The 17,939-nt window shown below is 37.9% G+C and overlaps 1 protein-coding gene across 2 annotated transcripts in view; it reads left to right on the plus strand.

Moving 5' to 3' along the window:
• The first annotated feature begins 1,239 nt into the window (after positions 1-1,239).
• Positions 1,240-17,939, plus strand: part of elfn2a (extracellular leucine-rich repeat and fibronectin type III domain containing 2a) — a 144,125-nt gene continuing 127,425 nt past the window's right edge. For both annotated transcript variants that reach the window (XM_073861642.1, XM_055217591.2), the window contains exon 1: positions 1,240-1,999. The gene's annotated coding sequence lies outside the window, so the exon portion shown is untranslated. The remainder of the gene's footprint in view (positions 2,000-17,939) is intronic.

Consider the following 17,939-nt stretch of genomic DNA (forward strand, 5'->3'; position numbering starts at 1 on the left):
TCATCCACACGGATCCGGCGTTTTGGGAGACTGAATCCGCAATTTTTTGAAACGGGGTCCTAAAGTGGATAAATCTGAAACCGACACCCTTGCGGTTTTGTCTGTACAGCCAATCCGTATATTTTGTGAAGCTAAAACGTCATCACGTCATGTGTCGGAAGCGTCACACGTAACAGCAACAACAATAACGGCGGACTACGTGATTGTGTTCGTGCTAAAGAAGCTACTAAAGCCTACTAGCTTTATTACAGCAAAATCTATTGTTTCTATGCAATTGTGGTGACCAACAAGCGATAATGGACAACACCATACGTTGGTTATGCGCATGCTCAAAGTCTTCTTCTCCGTGTATAGTGTATATCTGTGGCGGGAATTACAGTGCCCCATACTGGTCCGGCATATATACTACACCGCTTTCAGTCGGTTTCAGTGGTTTCGTGTTTACGGATTATTTTTTTAGAGCAAGGAAAAAAAATGATTGGATAGGGAATGCACCGGCTTCGTGTGGACATAGCCTCAGTAAAGTTATAGTAACCATGTTTAGGTGGACTAAATGATTATCAAGGTAATTACTAGAGCTGGGCAAAAAAAATAGATTTTTCGATTGATCGTTTTTTTTTTTAACGTGGTCGTTTCAAAATCAATTCTCAAACAGCAGAATCGATTTTTCTTTCATATTTTTAACTTTCATAGTTAATCTAGTTAGTCTTCTTCACTAGATGTCACCATCTTTTTTTGCCTCGCGCGATGTTACCAAGGAGCGTGAGGCGAGCCTTTCATTCAGTCAGTGCTTAAAATGGCGGTTTAGATGCTTCATCGACGTTGATGTTCACCTACTATATGGAAGTAGGCAGTTTTTGACGCAACCTAAGTTTTGAATGCTTATTTCTTATAAATGTGTATTCTGTCAGTATTTTGGGGCACACTATTTTATATATCCTTTAAGCTAACATATCCATATTAAAAGTCAAAAAGCCTAATTTCACAGTGACTTTAAACTCTGAACAGTAAAGTTAGTGCTGTTCTTGGACATATTTCATTCATAATTCATTCTCACCAGTTGTTATTATCAAACAGGACACTTATTTCAGCCTGCAGATGACTAAACTGCCCAGAATAGCTTGCCTTGGTATTTACGTCACCGCATCGTTTCCCTCCCTTTACAACCGTTCGTGACGTCATAGTTTGCAAATCTCAAAAGGTAACTCACACAATCCAGAGTTTGTGAATGAGAGCCTCGAGCTCAAAGCGTTCGTCTAAAAACCTCTCCGAGGACTGTCCCGATGCCAGAGTGAGGGGGGACTTAACAGTCATTCACGTGAAAGATTGATTTAACGCGGGAAGCTCGCGCTCTGGCGAGGTGCCTCGCGGTGACGTCAGAGGCGCCGCCAACCCGCGCTGGTGTGGACGGTGTGCACGCGCGCGCTCGTAAGCTCGCTCGCGCTAGGGGGTGAGAGACACGCGCTGACAGAAATGCTCTACGTGCTCTGAGTTCAGAACAGATGTGCGCCAGCAGAGAATAGAGAAAATGCTAAAACACAATTAAGTATTAAAAATGATACTAAAATACATTTAAATTAATTTTGTGCGTATATTTTGAGCTGCAGCGAAAGTAAGCGTCTCGCGCAGTCAACAAGAAATTGTATCTGCCTCGATAATCGCCCTCGCGTTGAATACATTAGATCCAGTCTACAGTTGCATTGCATTTAGGTGATTTTTTTATATAACTTTAATGCTTTTGTGTTGCACACGTGCAGATTCAGTCTTTACCATACCGCAGTCCTACTGAAGCAGCCGTATATTGCTACTATATGCATTAGTTCGTCTCTCTCTCTCTCTCTCTCTCTCTCTCTCTCTCTCTCTCTCTCTCTCTCTCTCGCTCTCGATCACTCTCAGCTCAGTCCGTCTCTCCTTCGGTCTCAGTACTCAGCGCTTGGCAAAGGATAATAAACTGCGTTTCCGCAGCAATACGTGGTCAATAGGGAAGCCTGCAACAGAGGTAAGGATGCACTCCCTCAATTCAGTCGTTTCTGAATAAAACTGCTAAAGAGATCTAGAGATATTTGTTAATCGATTGATCCTCTCCATTGATCAGTGATTCATTTGTAAAGCCACCTGCATGCTGAACGCTGTGCGCAGAGGTTTGATATGCTGTGTTGTATGCTTTTCCAGCTGTTTATTGACTGTGTCAGTGTTTTAGATGCTAAAATGTTTCACAAGCCAAATAAAACCCATGACAGGATCATGTTTGCTTGTGTAACTTGGAAAAGCAGATGTTTTTCATGAAGATGCATGCTAGAATGATGTCAGTTCCTTTAGTTTAGTTTCTTGGGCTGTGACAAGTGTTAAAAAGCTAAAATAGATGTGCAATGTTTGCTTACTTATTACAGTATCATCCTCAATATAATCTGTTTATTATGTAAGAACTGTGGAGTTATGAGGAAATTGCCATATGGAATTATTTAAGGATTGCCATTTTTGTGCATTTATTTCTGCCTCTAGATGATCCTTGTGTCTTTGGAAATAAATAATGTACCAATAGATATAAATGAAAGAGAGGGAGTGAGGGAGAGGAGTGGGGGTGCTGGGAAAGATACGGGACAGGGGACAGCGGAGAGCTCCATCGTTTGATTAATAACCTTGCAAATACGCAGCGACTGGCGAAGCCTGGGGTCCCCACTTTGACTCGCTGTCATTTTAACAGCAGACACAGATTATGCCGAAATACTGATAAAAAGACAAAATAGCTCCCTCTGCAAGGGCTCGAAAAAGCTTTCTACCGCATGTAGTGAAATCAATGTGATTAGGCAGATGCACTACAACCACACCTGTTATAGAACATCATGCAGCCGATATTCAGTTTTGCTTAGGGAATTTCCAACCATCAAACAATATGGGTTTTTGTCCTTGCTTTTTAGATTTGTGGCCATCTGTATGCTGGTTTAATGCTAAAAATGAACTTTTACTGGATATATGCAGTGGTGTAGTGGTGCCTGCAGAAGTGGGTAGGCTATACTCTTAATTTATGCCCTCATTTCTTTAAAGTAGTAGTGGGTATACCCCGAAGCCATTAAATAAAGCAGTGGGTACTCCGTATACGTGCGTATACCCTGCACTACACCACTGGATTTATGCACGAATCTTACAACATACAGCCTACAGCGTTTTCTCTTCTGAAAAAATGGACGAAATATGTTGATGACTCATCCTGTACGTATGGGCGTATCCAAATTTTTATCCAATAAAATTCTCTGAAATGAGAACATCCCCTACTTTTAACATTTTAGTGCGATCTGACTATAAATTGCACATAAACAACTTTAAGACGTTTACGGTAAAAAATTGCTGTAATTATGCAGCTGGTTGCCAGTAACTTACTGTAGAAGATAAAGACTGAAAAAGTTTCATGTTCATTTAACTTTGAACGAACTGTTGCCGGTAAATAACATAAATGTAAAATCTACAGTAAGTTACTGGCAGCTAGTTGCCAGTAATACCCAGTAATACTGTAATTTCTACCGAATTTTTTTACAGTGTTTCTTTGCGATAACTCTCGTGCTTTATTTCGCAACGTATGATTTCGCAGTTTTACAAAGTTATTCAAAGATCTTTCAAGTGTTTTCTATTAATATTGTACTACGCTTGAATGTTACGTAAACATCATTGTGGCCGGCGAGATTTGTCAATGAAATTGCGTAAATATTTGGTAGTTTTTTCACCAAATCTGAGTACAAATTTAGTTTGGATTGAGTTTTTGTTTGCTCCATCAGTTTTATTATGAAGTTAGACAATTGAAGGAAATAAATGGGCTTAGTGACATCAGCCAAAGTGAAATGCTATTTGGAGGCGGAGCAAGTTATTACGTTTTGATAAATGATAACAATTACACAGACAAACAGTTTATCTTTGGTGTGCTTTGATGAATCACGCAGGATTATTTATTTAAAATGTAAATGGGGGCTTCATTTTGATTTCCTGTTTAGATCTGCTGCTGGCGTTATGTAATGAGGGTTCGGATGAGAGGCTGAGTCTCGGGTGAAACCACAATGGATGAATTTTACAATGATGAATTGACCGCTCACTGCCGAAAGCCTATTTTTCCCCACATGGCAATGCTGAATGTGTGACTTTCTTGTTTCCAACCCGGTTTGCGATGTTGATTTATCTGTGGTCTTTTTTTAGACATATCCACAGGTGCCAGAAGTGAGTCACGAGCATGCTTGTTTAAAGGTGCGGCTTTACCCAAACCGATGTGTTTAAATTAAATGGGAACCAACTCGTGTTCACACCTGTCCACCCCAGCAGCTACAACAGTATACTGTAGGCATACTGTATATTTTAGAAGATCTTTCTTTACTTAAATTTTACATTGTAAAAATATGGTAGCTTGTTTCACCCATGGTTGTGTAAAATATGGACACACCCATCTGTGGTGGGTCAAAATAGTTTTCCAACTAAAGGTTGATAAAACCCAGCATTTTGAGTTGAAATATCCAAGCATATACTGTAAAAAAAATTACGGGACAAAAGCTAGGGACAAAGCCAGCCGGTGGGATAAATTAACCCAGAATTTTTTTATATATGATTTGGGTTAAAACAACCCAGCATGGGCTCGTCTCTTTTTTTCCCAATGCTAGGTTGAAAACAACCCAGCATTTTTAGAGTGTAGGTCAGTTTAAACCCATTGGTTAAGTTTTTCCATTTTTTCCCCAACCACCCTGCTGAAAAAAAACAGCATAGCAGCAAGACCAGCATATGTTTTGTTTTAGTGCTGGTTTGCTAGTGAACACCAGCTAAACCAGCATCAGCACCAGCAATAGCACAAGCTAAACCAGCACCAAAACAGCATTAGCACCAGAATCCCTTGCTGGTCATACCAGCAATACCAGCATATGTTGTGTTTGACCACCAGCTAAACCAGCATAGACCAGCATAATTCCTATGCTGGTTTGATACTGTTTTTTTCAGCAGGGCAATTTTTACACTTGGTATTAAGATGTGTTTTGGTCGATTGGATCACAAATAAACGATGCTGAATACAAATAAATAGGGTGTAAATAAAACATTTTGAGCTCTTCCACTTTTGCCCACAACATGCCCCCTCATAATGCGATTATAATGGGATTTGGCAATAATGAGATTATACTTTACCTCATGTAAGCACAATACTTTGATAAAAATAATGCGATTAAGCTCATAATCGCATCAAATATATATTCGTATTAAAACAGGTGGTGTACGCCACGCAACTTAAGCGCAAATTTGTTTTAAACTTGATGTTAGGAAGTTTTCCCTGAACTCCTTCAACCCGACTTGCTGTCAGCAGTCTGTCTTCATCCAGAAACAGCTCAATGACGTGACAGCAGCGTATAAAATCGTTACAGGCACCGTAATATTTCTGTCTTCATCACAGCACCAAATAACAAAATACGTCCATAAGAACGGCTTGGTCATTTAACGCAAGTTGACAGTATATGTAAGTTTATAATTTGTACTTTACTTTATTGAACAATAATCACATTATTGGTGTACATGTAAACATATTCATTCAGAGGTAGTGAAAAATGCATTAAATGTTTAAATAGCCACAAAAGAACGCCTACTTTTATAATGTGTAATGTACCGAACACAATGTTTCTCCATCTGTCCTGACTTCCCACATTGTTCATCTTTAGACTTTCATTGATAAAACTTTAGTGGCTGCTCTCCGCCTCTTTCGTTTTTGTTTCATTTTGCGAGCATGTGAAAGTTTATTTCAAACAATTGCTATGAAATATCTAAGAAAGCCCTTACATATACATGTATACTGTATGTTTACTTACTGGAGGTACTTCGAAATAATATTAGTGTGCGTCAAACTCACCACGGAAGCGGCCGTAACAAAACAGACGGATTAAAACGCCACCGGAATGTGTGTCTCCCATACACTTGTGATCCGATCGACCAAAACGCATCTTAAAAGGCCCCTATCTAAAAAGCAATGTTATTTTGTGTATTTGGTATAATACAATGTGTTTGCGCGGTTTATGGTTAAAAACACATTATTTTCCACATACCGTACATTTTTGTAGCTCCAGATTTCACTCTCTTCCTGAAACGCACAGATTTTGTACAAAACTCATCGGTTTGAAAAGCGTTGTGTCCCCGATTGGCCAGCTAATCTGTACATTGTGATTGGCCTGAATACCTCTGACGTCAGCCGGAAATGTGACACCGCTTACCATGTTTGAAAGATTCGCTCACAATGCAATGCTAACAGGAGTTAATTTACAGGCTGTGAGTCCGAATCGGGAGGAATTATGATAATGTCGGTCTTTACTAATTCACCAATCCCAGGAAGTAAACTGTTGCCTACAATCCGTGTGTTTGTTGTAGTCCAAGAAAAGAGATTTACGTTGAAGACGATAACTCGCATCATTGTTTACTTTGGGGTATCTACTTTTGCATATCGTTAACTTGTATTAATACACACTTACACACCAAAGGAAAGTAATATTTTGAATCGGACTATAGGTGTTCTTTAAGAGTGTGTTCTGCAAGAGACCTCCTGCCGTCATTACGGTACTTGGTGAGATAAAGCAATTAATGGCTTTTAATCTAAAGTAAAAATAATCAATGATGCGTTCACAGATCTCAGACCAGTGGGGATTCTGCGGTTTTGAATAGAGACAGCCAGTTTAGAGTTGCTGATTTATGTGTGTGTGTGTGTGTGTGCGCGTCTGTGGTCCGGTATCTACTCATGTGCTCAGCATTGAAGCAGTCAAGTGTGATTGAGTGCTGAGGATAATTCTCTCTCTTTCTCTCTTTCTCTCTCTCGCACACACGCACGCACGCACACACACACACGCTTGTCGGTTTATCTAAGTCTAAATCTGTTCCAGTGCATTTCCATTTTGCTCAATAACCATCGTTCTTCACCAAGATGGTGATTAAAAATAAAGCAGCATTTTTTAAATATTGGTGTTCCTGTTGCTCACTTTGTAGAGCATTGTGCCAGCAGCGCAAAGGTTGTGGGTTCCAATCCCAGGGAACACATATGATAGAACTGTATGCTTTAAAGAGCACCAATGGTCCGATTTACGATTTTACATTTCCTTTGGTGTGTAAGTGTGTTTTAGTACATGCTAATGATATGCAAAAGGTACTTAACTAAAAGTAAACCATGATGACGCGAGTTATCGTCTCCAACATAAATCTCTTTTCTTGGACTACAACAAACACACGGATTGTAGGCAACAGTTTTTTCCTGAAATTGGTTTTGTATTGAAGACCGACATTTCATAATTTCTCCGCTTCGGACTCACAGCCTGCAAGTTAACTCATGTTAGCATTGCGTTGTGACCGAATCTTTCAAACATGGTAAGGAGCGTCACATTTCCAGCTGACGTCAGAGGTATTCAGGCCAATCACAACGTACAGATTAGCTGGTCAATCAGGGACACGGAGCTTTTCAAATCTGTGCGTTTCGGGAAGAGAGTGAAATCTGGAGCAACAAAGTGTATGGTATGTAAAAAAATAATGTGTTTTTTAACCATAAACCATGCAAACACATTGTATTATACCAAATACACAAAATAACGCGGTTTTTAAGCAATGAAATAGGTTCTCTTTAAATCCAACGTAAGTCCCTGTGCACACGTCACTTACACAGTATTTTTCAAAAACGCAGCTTTTTCTACATTGTTTGGCCGTTTGTCCAAACGCAGGTCACTAAATGCATCTTTTTCAAAACTCCTGCCAGGATGATTTTCTAAAAACTTTGTTTTCAACATTGTTGAGTAACTGGTGAAGATTTTAGTTTGTGACGTTGAAGTGCGCACTGTTATTCTTTTCTTTGATGTCAAATTTGTGCACACCTATCTTCTTCTTTGTTTACATGAGGCGAGTCTGTGGAACAGCCTTCTGATTGGCCAACATGAGGCGTTTGGTGTTTTCATGTGGACGGAGATTTTTTTTTACCCTTTTTTAAAATATAGATGTAAGATTATCTATATACACTAGTTATTTTAGAAGTTATCTAGCATTTGGTCTACTGTCTTTGAAAACGTATTCAGTTTTCTTGTAATTTGTATATTTCGTGGCCACTATTTTGAGTATGAAATGTTCGTACTGGGCAGTTACTGTGGTCACATGCTTTTGACAACAATATTTTGGTCACTGAATGTTCATGAGGATGGGAACTACATTCATATACGTAGCCTATATCCGTTTTTTTTTTTACATTGAACACTACCGTTTCAGAGAAAAACTAAGATCTATTGAAATTAATAAACAACTTTTTCCACGCTCTGAAAAATGCTGGGTTGTTTCAACTCTATTGTTGGTTAAAATATGGACAAACCCAACCGTTGGTTGAAATTACCTTTAAAAAAAAATCTTATTTTACCCAACCATGGGTTGAAACATCCCAGCATTGCATTATTGTGCAGTTATTTACATGCACTACTGTACTTAAATAGACCCTTCAGCATTCTTTGTCTCTACTATGTAGACGTGCATATCTGTGGCCAGGCGTACATTTAATTCAATTTTGTATTTAATGGATTAGTTACTGTCAAAAAGAATCTCAATAAATCCTCAAAATAAACCCCTGGGACACCCCTCTGCCCAGACGCTTGTTGGCACACTTCAGTTTAAATTAGACAATTATGTAATGCACACGGTGTGGTCGTTTCCTTTTGGTCAGCAAAATTAAAATGTGGTTATGGTTAAAGTCCAAGACTATTAGGCTAATAGCCTATGGTACGATACAGATTAAAGAAATGAAATAAATAAAACATTTCAATCAGAAATGTATTTGGTACTTTTTCCTCTTATATTTTCTTTGTCTGACTGACTTTAATGACTACCAATTTGCCTTTCGATGTGGCACGCGACTGCAGTCTAAACGATTGCCTGTCACTCAAATCAAAATGAATGGTTCAGGGGGTTTTTGAAGAATAAAACTGATTTTGTATAGTGAGACTTCTGAAAGCGTAGTTCAAAGTGAAGGAACACGGTATTCCTCCGAAACCAAGATAAGTTAAACTGCGACAGGGAAACATTTAACACTTCAGAAATGTTTCTTTTTTAACAATTTTAAGTAGACGGCTTGAGGCAAAAAGGGTTTTCTCGAACACGCACGCGTTAATCTCCGAGGGAAGTTTCGTAAGTTTTCAGAACTTCCTCAAAGAACCAAACAAAGACCTTTCCCCCGTTTTTCACTTTTCTCCAATTAAATTTCAAAAACTTTAAACAAGGCCACAATTACGGTGACATTGTAAATAGTCAGAGAGGTTTGGGAGAAAGGGACACGCTCCAATCAATGCGTGCTTTTATCTTCATCCCTGAGGTATCTCAGCGGGGAACTTGTGCCAGACACCTCAAAGAAGAGCCAGAAATGCATTCAAAGTACATTATTCCCATCGATTCATTTTTGTTAAATATTTTTATTGATTTCGAGGCGTTTGCTAAAAATATCCACTGCATACAGTAGCTGAGCGTGCCCGTGGCTCTGTATAGTTACCGTATGGGTTATATTGGAGGCTCTCCTTAATTTAGTACCTGATATCTTGTTCGGGCCAGCTGAGCATATGTTACAGCGTGCTGCCGTGATTTTATTGATTCAATCTCTAGAGACCTTTTAAAATTATATGGCATGTCTTTTACCTGATCTCATAAAGCCGGATCTTTCTCCGGAGATCTCACCCCCTTTTCTGTCACAGGTTTGTCACACTTGAGGGCGTGGCAGTCAAGATGACATTTGTCTATGTCAGATTGCTGAAGTGCCAGGGCGCTGTGCAAACAATTGTAATAGACTGATATAGATTCCTGGTGTGACCTTATCCAGTGAATGTGTATTTGTCTCTATTTTAGGGACTTTTTACAATCCCTGGGTAACCTCTCAGTGAAGAATAGTACAGTACTGGTAGACCAAAACTCATGGGTTTGTTTCCCAGTGAACACTACACACTTATTAATAAAATGTCAGTATTTAGGGTTAAATTTGCTTTAATTTCGGTTTGGTGATGAGTAAATGATTACAAAATATTCCTTTTTAATGTACAACTATGCATATGAATAGTGCCTAGTGTAATAACTGCAAGCATGCATGCATGAATGTCCACCCTCCATTTAAGATGTATGATGTGATAATACCCACACTGGGGTTTCAGGGTGCGGGCGGTATTTAATTATCGCAATTTTCCTAATTATTCTTCAGAGGGCAGAACGTCCCCCTCTGCATTAAATCCACACACCCCACATTAATCACGATCTTTACGGAGTCGGAATGTGATCCGTGCATGTCCGATTTATTTATTTGAGCCATTTAAAGCATCGTGCCATCACTGTTCCCCCGGTTGCGATGTTAATGATGTTTAATATGCATTAATTAGCTCTCAAAGGTTAGTTCATGGGCGGGCGGAGGCGATTTCATCAGTCGATTTAATTGGTCTAGTGATGATGGAGACGTAATTGCACAGGAATTCCTTGAAGATGCTCGAAATGGTAGAAAGCACCTGCTGTGCCGTGCTCCCGTTTGAAAACATGCTTTGTTATTTTGTTTGAATGCGGCGTTGTAGTTTCTTTTTTAACTCTTTTCCCAGCAAGTTGCCAGCCAGCGACAGCATTTTTTATGTTTTTCACAAAAGTTTAATGGCTTTCAGAAAATTTCTTCTTTAAATATAAAAGAATACACTGAGACCCTGTGCTTTCAAAAAAATCTTTTGTTCTCTTTTTATCACCTCTCAAATATGGGTAGGTGTCTTCAAAAATACAAAATTTTGAGCAAAAAGCTGAGATAATTGCACTAAAGGACTTTTGTTAGAAATCAGATTTAGGGTGATGATCAAAACACACTGAGAGTTTTTACTGTTTTTTTTTTTTTTGGATCAGTGGATGTTTTCGTGTTTTATTAGTTGTGTAAGATCGCCACCTAGTGGATAATAGCAGAAATACGGATTGGCGTAAAAACTTGTTAATGGCACGGAAGCGCTTTCTCTTAATTGATGAGATAACTTGTCAATGGTGGGGAAAGAGTTAAAGAAAAATACAACAAAATCTACAAAACATAATTTCTTGATAAACTTGGCAAGATTTCTAACCTTAAAAAAATAGTACAGCCAAAAATGAAAATTACCCCATGATTTACTCACAACGACTCAGTGTCATTACCGGAACCGGAAGCTACTTTTTTTTTATTTGTAAAGCTTTAAATATTGATATTTTTCTTACAAAATCCCATTGATTGCCCTTAGAAGGCCTTTATTAACTCTGTATAGCCGTGTGGATTACTTCTGTGAAGGATGAATAGACTTTTTTGGCAGGACTCGCAAAATCGCTAGCCCGTTGTCCCGGGGCTACCAAAATGCATCTCCGCCCATGCCTGTCGGGCTATCTTGACTTATAGGGAGGAAAATATATTTAAATGCCTATGCATTCTCTCACAGATTAGGATGCTGTATGTTATTCAGGAAGCGGGTATTTAAATTGCATTTGAATGTGCGCTTGTGTTTATTTTCGCAATTGCGCGAAGCCGCGAATTGTACGGGAAGCAAGCAGTACTGATTTGTCATTAACGATCTGGAACTGTTGCGCATAATTTCCTCCAACGTCGTCCTGTCAGTCATTACCAGTGTTGGGGGTAACGCATTAGAAGTAACTTGCATTTCGTAATAATATTACTTTTCTGAAGTAACGAGTAAAGTAACGCATTACTTACACATTAATATTTGAGTTACTTTTTTAAAAAAGTAATGCAAGTTACTTTTTAGTTTAATTAATTCAATAAAAATATGTAAACATAATCACATCATGCACTCTATGCGTAGACGCCTGTGTGGGAACAGTTTGAGTCAGAAACTGAGATGGCAGGCCAGAGCTCGACATTTTTGTGATGAAATATGCAATTTCGGAAGGCGGAACTTTTCAATCATAAAAACACATGCAAGGCCTGAAAGACATCAAGCTTCAGCCAAGAAAAAGTAATGCAAAAGTAACTAAAAAGTAACGTAAGCATTACTTTCAATGAAAAGTAACTATGTAACGCAATTAGTTACTTTTTTGGGAGTAATGCATTACTTTTAAAAGTAACTTTCCCCAACACTGTTCATTACTATCCTTATGAAAAAATGTATCTCCTGCAGCAAACTTGTGATATAGATTGCATGTGCAGTAAAAAGAATTGCTACAGTAGGCTACATTATATGTGACTCCGAACAGAGCTCGGTCTTAAAGTGACAGTAGCCCCAATTTTTCTGATCGAAAAAATGATTCAATCTGTAACTGGAAAAACATTGTATGATCCAAACTGTGAGTTTTGTGACCCATTGAACCACTATTAGATGGTAAGTATATCCTGTAGATGGGCAGGAACAGTTGGCTTGCATGGAAATCCAGATTTTTTGTATGTTAAAAACAAACCAAATTTATTTTATGGGTTATTTGTGTTTAGATAGATGTTTTGTTTCAATATCCTACATTAAAGTAATATATTTTTTATTTGGGCTACTTGCATTCACTTCGGGCTACCAAAAACTGCTGAAGGGCTATACCAGGGATTTTGAAATTTTGCGAGCCCTGTTTTTTGGGTTTCAAATCAGAAGCACCATTTACTACCATTATAAAGCTTGAAGCAGCCAGGACATTTTCTAATATAACTTCAATTGTGTTAGTCTGAAAATATACTCTAAAAAATGCTGGGTTGTTTTTAACCCAGGGCTGGGTCACTATTGGACAGAACACACTGCCGGGTTATTTTAACCCAACTGCTGGGTTGTTTCAAAATGGTTGATTGACAATAACCCAGCAATTGGGTTAAAACAACCCAGCAGTTGGGTAATTTTAACCCGGCAGTGTGTTCTGTCCAATAGTGACCCAGCCCTGGGTTAAAAACAACCCAACATTTTTTAGAGTGTAATATTCATATACATCAAAGATGGCTTAAAGGGAGTAAATCATGGGGTATTTTCTTTTTTGGCTGAACTGTCCCTTTAATCTCTATCCTAACTAAATGTAAACTTATTTTTCATTAAAATAAAAAACTGTTTTGGTCCAAATGGTCATTACGTTTCTAATTCTGATTGCTTTGAAAACTAATAGCACACATCACTCTAACATGTTTAATACTTATTACTTATGGGTTCATTCAAATCCCTAACCCCAAGGTGTGTGCTTTAATATTACACTTAGGTTTGCTACCGCATTAGCAAGCAACTCTAATAAGGATTATCCACCTTAATACCCATCTGAGTCCTGAAATCAAAACAACACACGAGATGTTGTGATACGCATCGCACTTGATATTAAAAAGCTTCATATTCCAAAAGTTGAACCGGCCCCCAAGGTAGTTTAGGTATGGGTCTCAACCTGTTTGTTTTCGTGCCATTTAAAAATGCATCTCGTCTCAAATATATTCACCAGACCACAAAAACGTCAGGGTGCATCATCGGTCAAACCGCGATTATCTCCATGTCTCTTTCACCCTCCACTCCAGTAAACCTGTCATGACTGGTCACTTATGCCTGCCAAAGCTCTCTTTCTCTGTGCCCTCTCACCTGTCAATCAAACGTGTCTGCAGGGGGGGCGAGGCATCCCTGCCAAAGCCAATCAGAAGATCTGTCTGTTCAAAAATTGTTACCATGGAGACACCCGTGGATGCCCACCTGGCTAATACATTTTTATGATAGTTTATAAAAGGTCGGGCTTCAATATGCACCCCAGCGGTAGCTGTCATTAAATTACTGTCGGATGATAATTCGGTTCCTGGTGCATCACTTGGTGATGGTCTCCATGCTGCCTATACTTACTGTAAGGCTTTAACATGAAATTGAGTTTGTGTGTGTTGCCAGATTTGTCACCGTGAGCCTGTTTGTCATTTTGACAGTTTTTTTTTTAAATGGGCAACACCTTTTCAATTCATTGCATCACTTACTGTATTTATCGTTTGCTGTCACGCCTTCATTGGCAGACGTTTCTCCATCAACACCACCTGTACAATGTTTGTTTGTGTGTGTGTGTTTGTTTGTTACATAACAAGCAGTATTTAATTTATAACTACATTTTTTAGCTACATAGCACGCATTTGGCAGATGCTCTGAGGTGAATTGCAATGCATTCAAGCTATACATTTAATCATTATGTGTGTTGCTGGGAATCGAACCCATGAGCTATGCACTGCTAATGCAATGCTTTAACAATTAAGCTACTTATCGATTGAATTGCAATGTTTATTGGGGTTCGTAACCGTAATGACTTTGGCAGCAATACCTCAATAGAGTTAATCTATTGTAAATACTAGGGCGGTCAAAAGATGAATTGCGATTAATCGTATACAAAATAAAAGTTTTTTGCATAATTAATGTGTGTGCACTGTGTGTAATTATTTTTCGTGCTGGGCAAAGATTAATTGAGATTAATCGCATACGAAATGAAAGTGAATTTTTGCATAATATATCTGTTTGTGCTGTGTGTAATAATTATGTACATTTAAACACAGACACATACATACATTTTCATTTATATATCCATTTTTTATATATAATATAGAATATATAAAACTACTAATAAATAAATAAATAAATATATATATGTATATGTATGTATATATATACACACATGTAAATGTAACTTAAATACATATATAAATGTGTGTATTTATATATACATAATAATTACACATAGCACTAGGGCTGGGAAAAAAAATCTAGTTTTCGATTAAAGGCGGAGTCCACGATGTTTGAAAGCCAATGTTGATATTTGAAATCACCTAAACAAACACACCCCTACCCCAATGGAATCTGGACCTTCGGTTGATAGACCCGCCCCACACATACGCAACCCGGCAAGGATGTCGGTTAGTAGACACGCTCCGTACTGCTGATTGGCTATAAGTGTGTTTTGGTAGTCTGCCCGTCTCCTTTTCTAAAGTGTTTTTCAAACATCGTGGACTCCGCCTTTAATCGTTTTTTTCCTGTGGTCGATTCAAAATCGATTCTCACAGGCCTTGAATAGATTTTTTTCCAATTTTATTTTCGCAAACACTGAACGTAAGATTAACGTTACTCTAATTACTAGTCTTCAACTAAATACAGCCTATATTCTAATATAATATAATATAATATATAATATTTATATAATCTATATTCATTGAGGTGAATTGAGAATGAAGTATAAAGATCGAGTCAAGAATCGTAATCGGAAAAAATCGGGCCGCGAATCGATTTGATAGCTTGTGAATCGAAATCGAATCGATCTGGAACATCTGAATCGATAACCAGCCCTACACAGCACACACTCGAATCTTATGAAAAAAAAAACTTTTATTTTGTATGCGATTAATCGCGATTAATCTTTGCCCAGCACAAATGTGTGTGTATATATATATATATATATAGACGGTTTCATCGCACGCCCGTGATACACGTCTGGATCCGAACCTTACTGGTTTCCGGTTTCGTTTTTTAATGGTCTGAGTTGCTAAACTGATCTCTTGAACAAATGCCTCGTCGAAAATAACAAATGTTTCCTAGGTAATCTATGTGTGTTTTTTTTTGCTTGTTATATAAATAAACTACGTTTAAAGAACTTTGTTGTTATTTATTCTTAGCGGAGTTTACCGGAAGTTATGTGCGGACAGCCGCTTGTTTATGTTGTTACTGCTGAAATGGTTTATATAAACACATTAATGTTTGTAATGTTAATGTTTGTATTTAAGAAACATTTACATTAATATATATTTTGATATATTTTATATTATAAATAAAAATATACCTAAATAACATTTTTTCTTAAATTCATGCATGTATGTGTGTATTTATATATACATAATATATACATACAGTACACACACACACACACACACACACACACACACACACACACACACACACATACATACACACACACACGTGTCCCCCAATGTCACAAAAACCTGTTGCCAGTCTTTAATCTTTGAAAAACTATATGTTTTTTAGCTTTTCCGTTTATGGGGACACTCTCTGTGTCCCCGTAAACCACGTTTATAGCATAATAAACATGTCATTATACACTATTCATGTCCTCGTAAAATTTTGTATGTAATTAATTGTGATTAATCTTTTAACAGCCCTAGTGAATACATGTAAAACAAATACAATATACAAGAAACTTTAGTTACTGTAACTAAATATATATTTTTCAAACCAAGGGCCAGTAAACCTTCAAATCTTTCCTCTATTCACGATTCCAAGTTTTCCCTCTAAAGAAAATTGGACTCGTTTGCGAGTTTGCCAAAAGGCGAGACGCTGTCAGCTGAAACCTCGTGGGAGGCGAACTATTATTTTATTCCGTCTGCACTCGGCTGACACTTTTTTACTCTCGGCACGTCTAGAGGTTCGGGCGCGGCAGATGGTCCCCGAGCGCTGGAACGAGAGTGGGTGGCGGGGGAGGAGGACGTGTGGATTATCTCGTCCGGAGAGGGAGAGACTACGGAGATAAAGAGTCTCAGTAGTTTCAAACGCTCTCTGATATCGAGTCTCCGCCCCCGCCCTTTGTGAACCCAGGATTTGAATTTAAAATGATTTCATTCTGTGATGTTGTGATCCAGCGATGAGAAATAAAATATTGATATGCTGTGGCATCCGGTGATGGAACAGGACTTCAAATTCCTCGTCCTTGCTCTGCCGATCCTCCTTGACCTGTTCCTCACTCCTCAGACATCTACAATATAAAACAAGTTTATGATTGAATGTGCCAAGTGACGACCAATACTGAATAATCTGCTGAAGTTAGATGAAAGAAAGATAAAATAATTCTCTGTGCTCTGACACATACCATTGGTTTTAATGTGGACCGGTGTTTGACTGCTTGTGAGAAGATTACAAACCGGTCGTGTTTTTAAATCATTGTGTTAGCACCACAAAGGTCTTTGGTTCGATCCCAGGAACACACATACTGATAGATGTATAGATTGAATGCACATATATGCTTGAGCGCATTTATTACATTTGCATGCATGTGCATGTATTTGTATTTGGGTAAATTAGGTTGATGGTGTGAATTGAGGATGTTCAATAAAGTCAAGTTTAATATTGAAAGCATGACAAAAAGTTTTGAAGATGATGCATTATGTAGTTAATGTTAATTAATTTATTTTTCAGCGTTCTATACTATACAATCTAACTAGTGATTTATGTAGAGCAATAATGCACACATATAAAAAATACCCTTTTAGATGTTGGCATCCCACTTCAAATTTCTGTAAATTTTGGCTCTAAGCCAAAAATTGGCTGGAATATTGTACGACACATTTGCAAATGAGGCTTTGACTAATAATGGCTAAAGGCAAAGGTTACTTGTCTAAAGTGCAAATGTGTTTTAATATCCTGTTACTGTTAAATTAAGAGCGAGTAAGAAAGTGCAAGCTTTGCATTAAAGCAAGATATTCATTCTCTGGTGCGTGTAACTTAAAGGCTGGATGTGTACCTGGATTTTTGTGGTTTTTAGTCTATGTGCATCTTTAGGGATAGTTCACCCAAATATTAAAATTCTGTTATTTCTTTTTTTATAATGAACATTAGGGAAGATATTTTGAAAAAATGTTTGTAACCATCTGAATCCCATTGACTTCTATAAGAATACTATGAAAGTCAATGGGGCCCCCGATCGGTTTAATTACAAACATTCCTTAAAGGATTAGTCCATTATCTTAAAAAAATCCAGATAATTTACTCACCACCATGTCATCCAAAATGTTGATATCTATTTTTGTTCAGTCGAGAAGAAATTATGTTTTTTGAGGAAAACATTTCAGGATTTTTCTCATTTTAATGGACTTTAATGGACCCCAACACTTAACAGTTTAAAAGTAAAATTGCAGTTTCAAAGGACTCTAAACGATCCCAAACGAGGCATAAGGGTCTTGTCTGGCGAAACGATTGTCATTTTCGGCAAGAAAAGTGGAAGATATGCACTTTTGAACC

Source organism: Misgurnus anguillicaudatus, chromosome 23 (genome assembly GCF_027580225.2).
Source record: "Misgurnus anguillicaudatus chromosome 23, ASM2758022v2, whole genome shotgun sequence".
NCBI classification, from domain to species: Eukaryota; Metazoa; Chordata; class Actinopteri; order Cypriniformes; family Cobitidae; genus Misgurnus; species Misgurnus anguillicaudatus.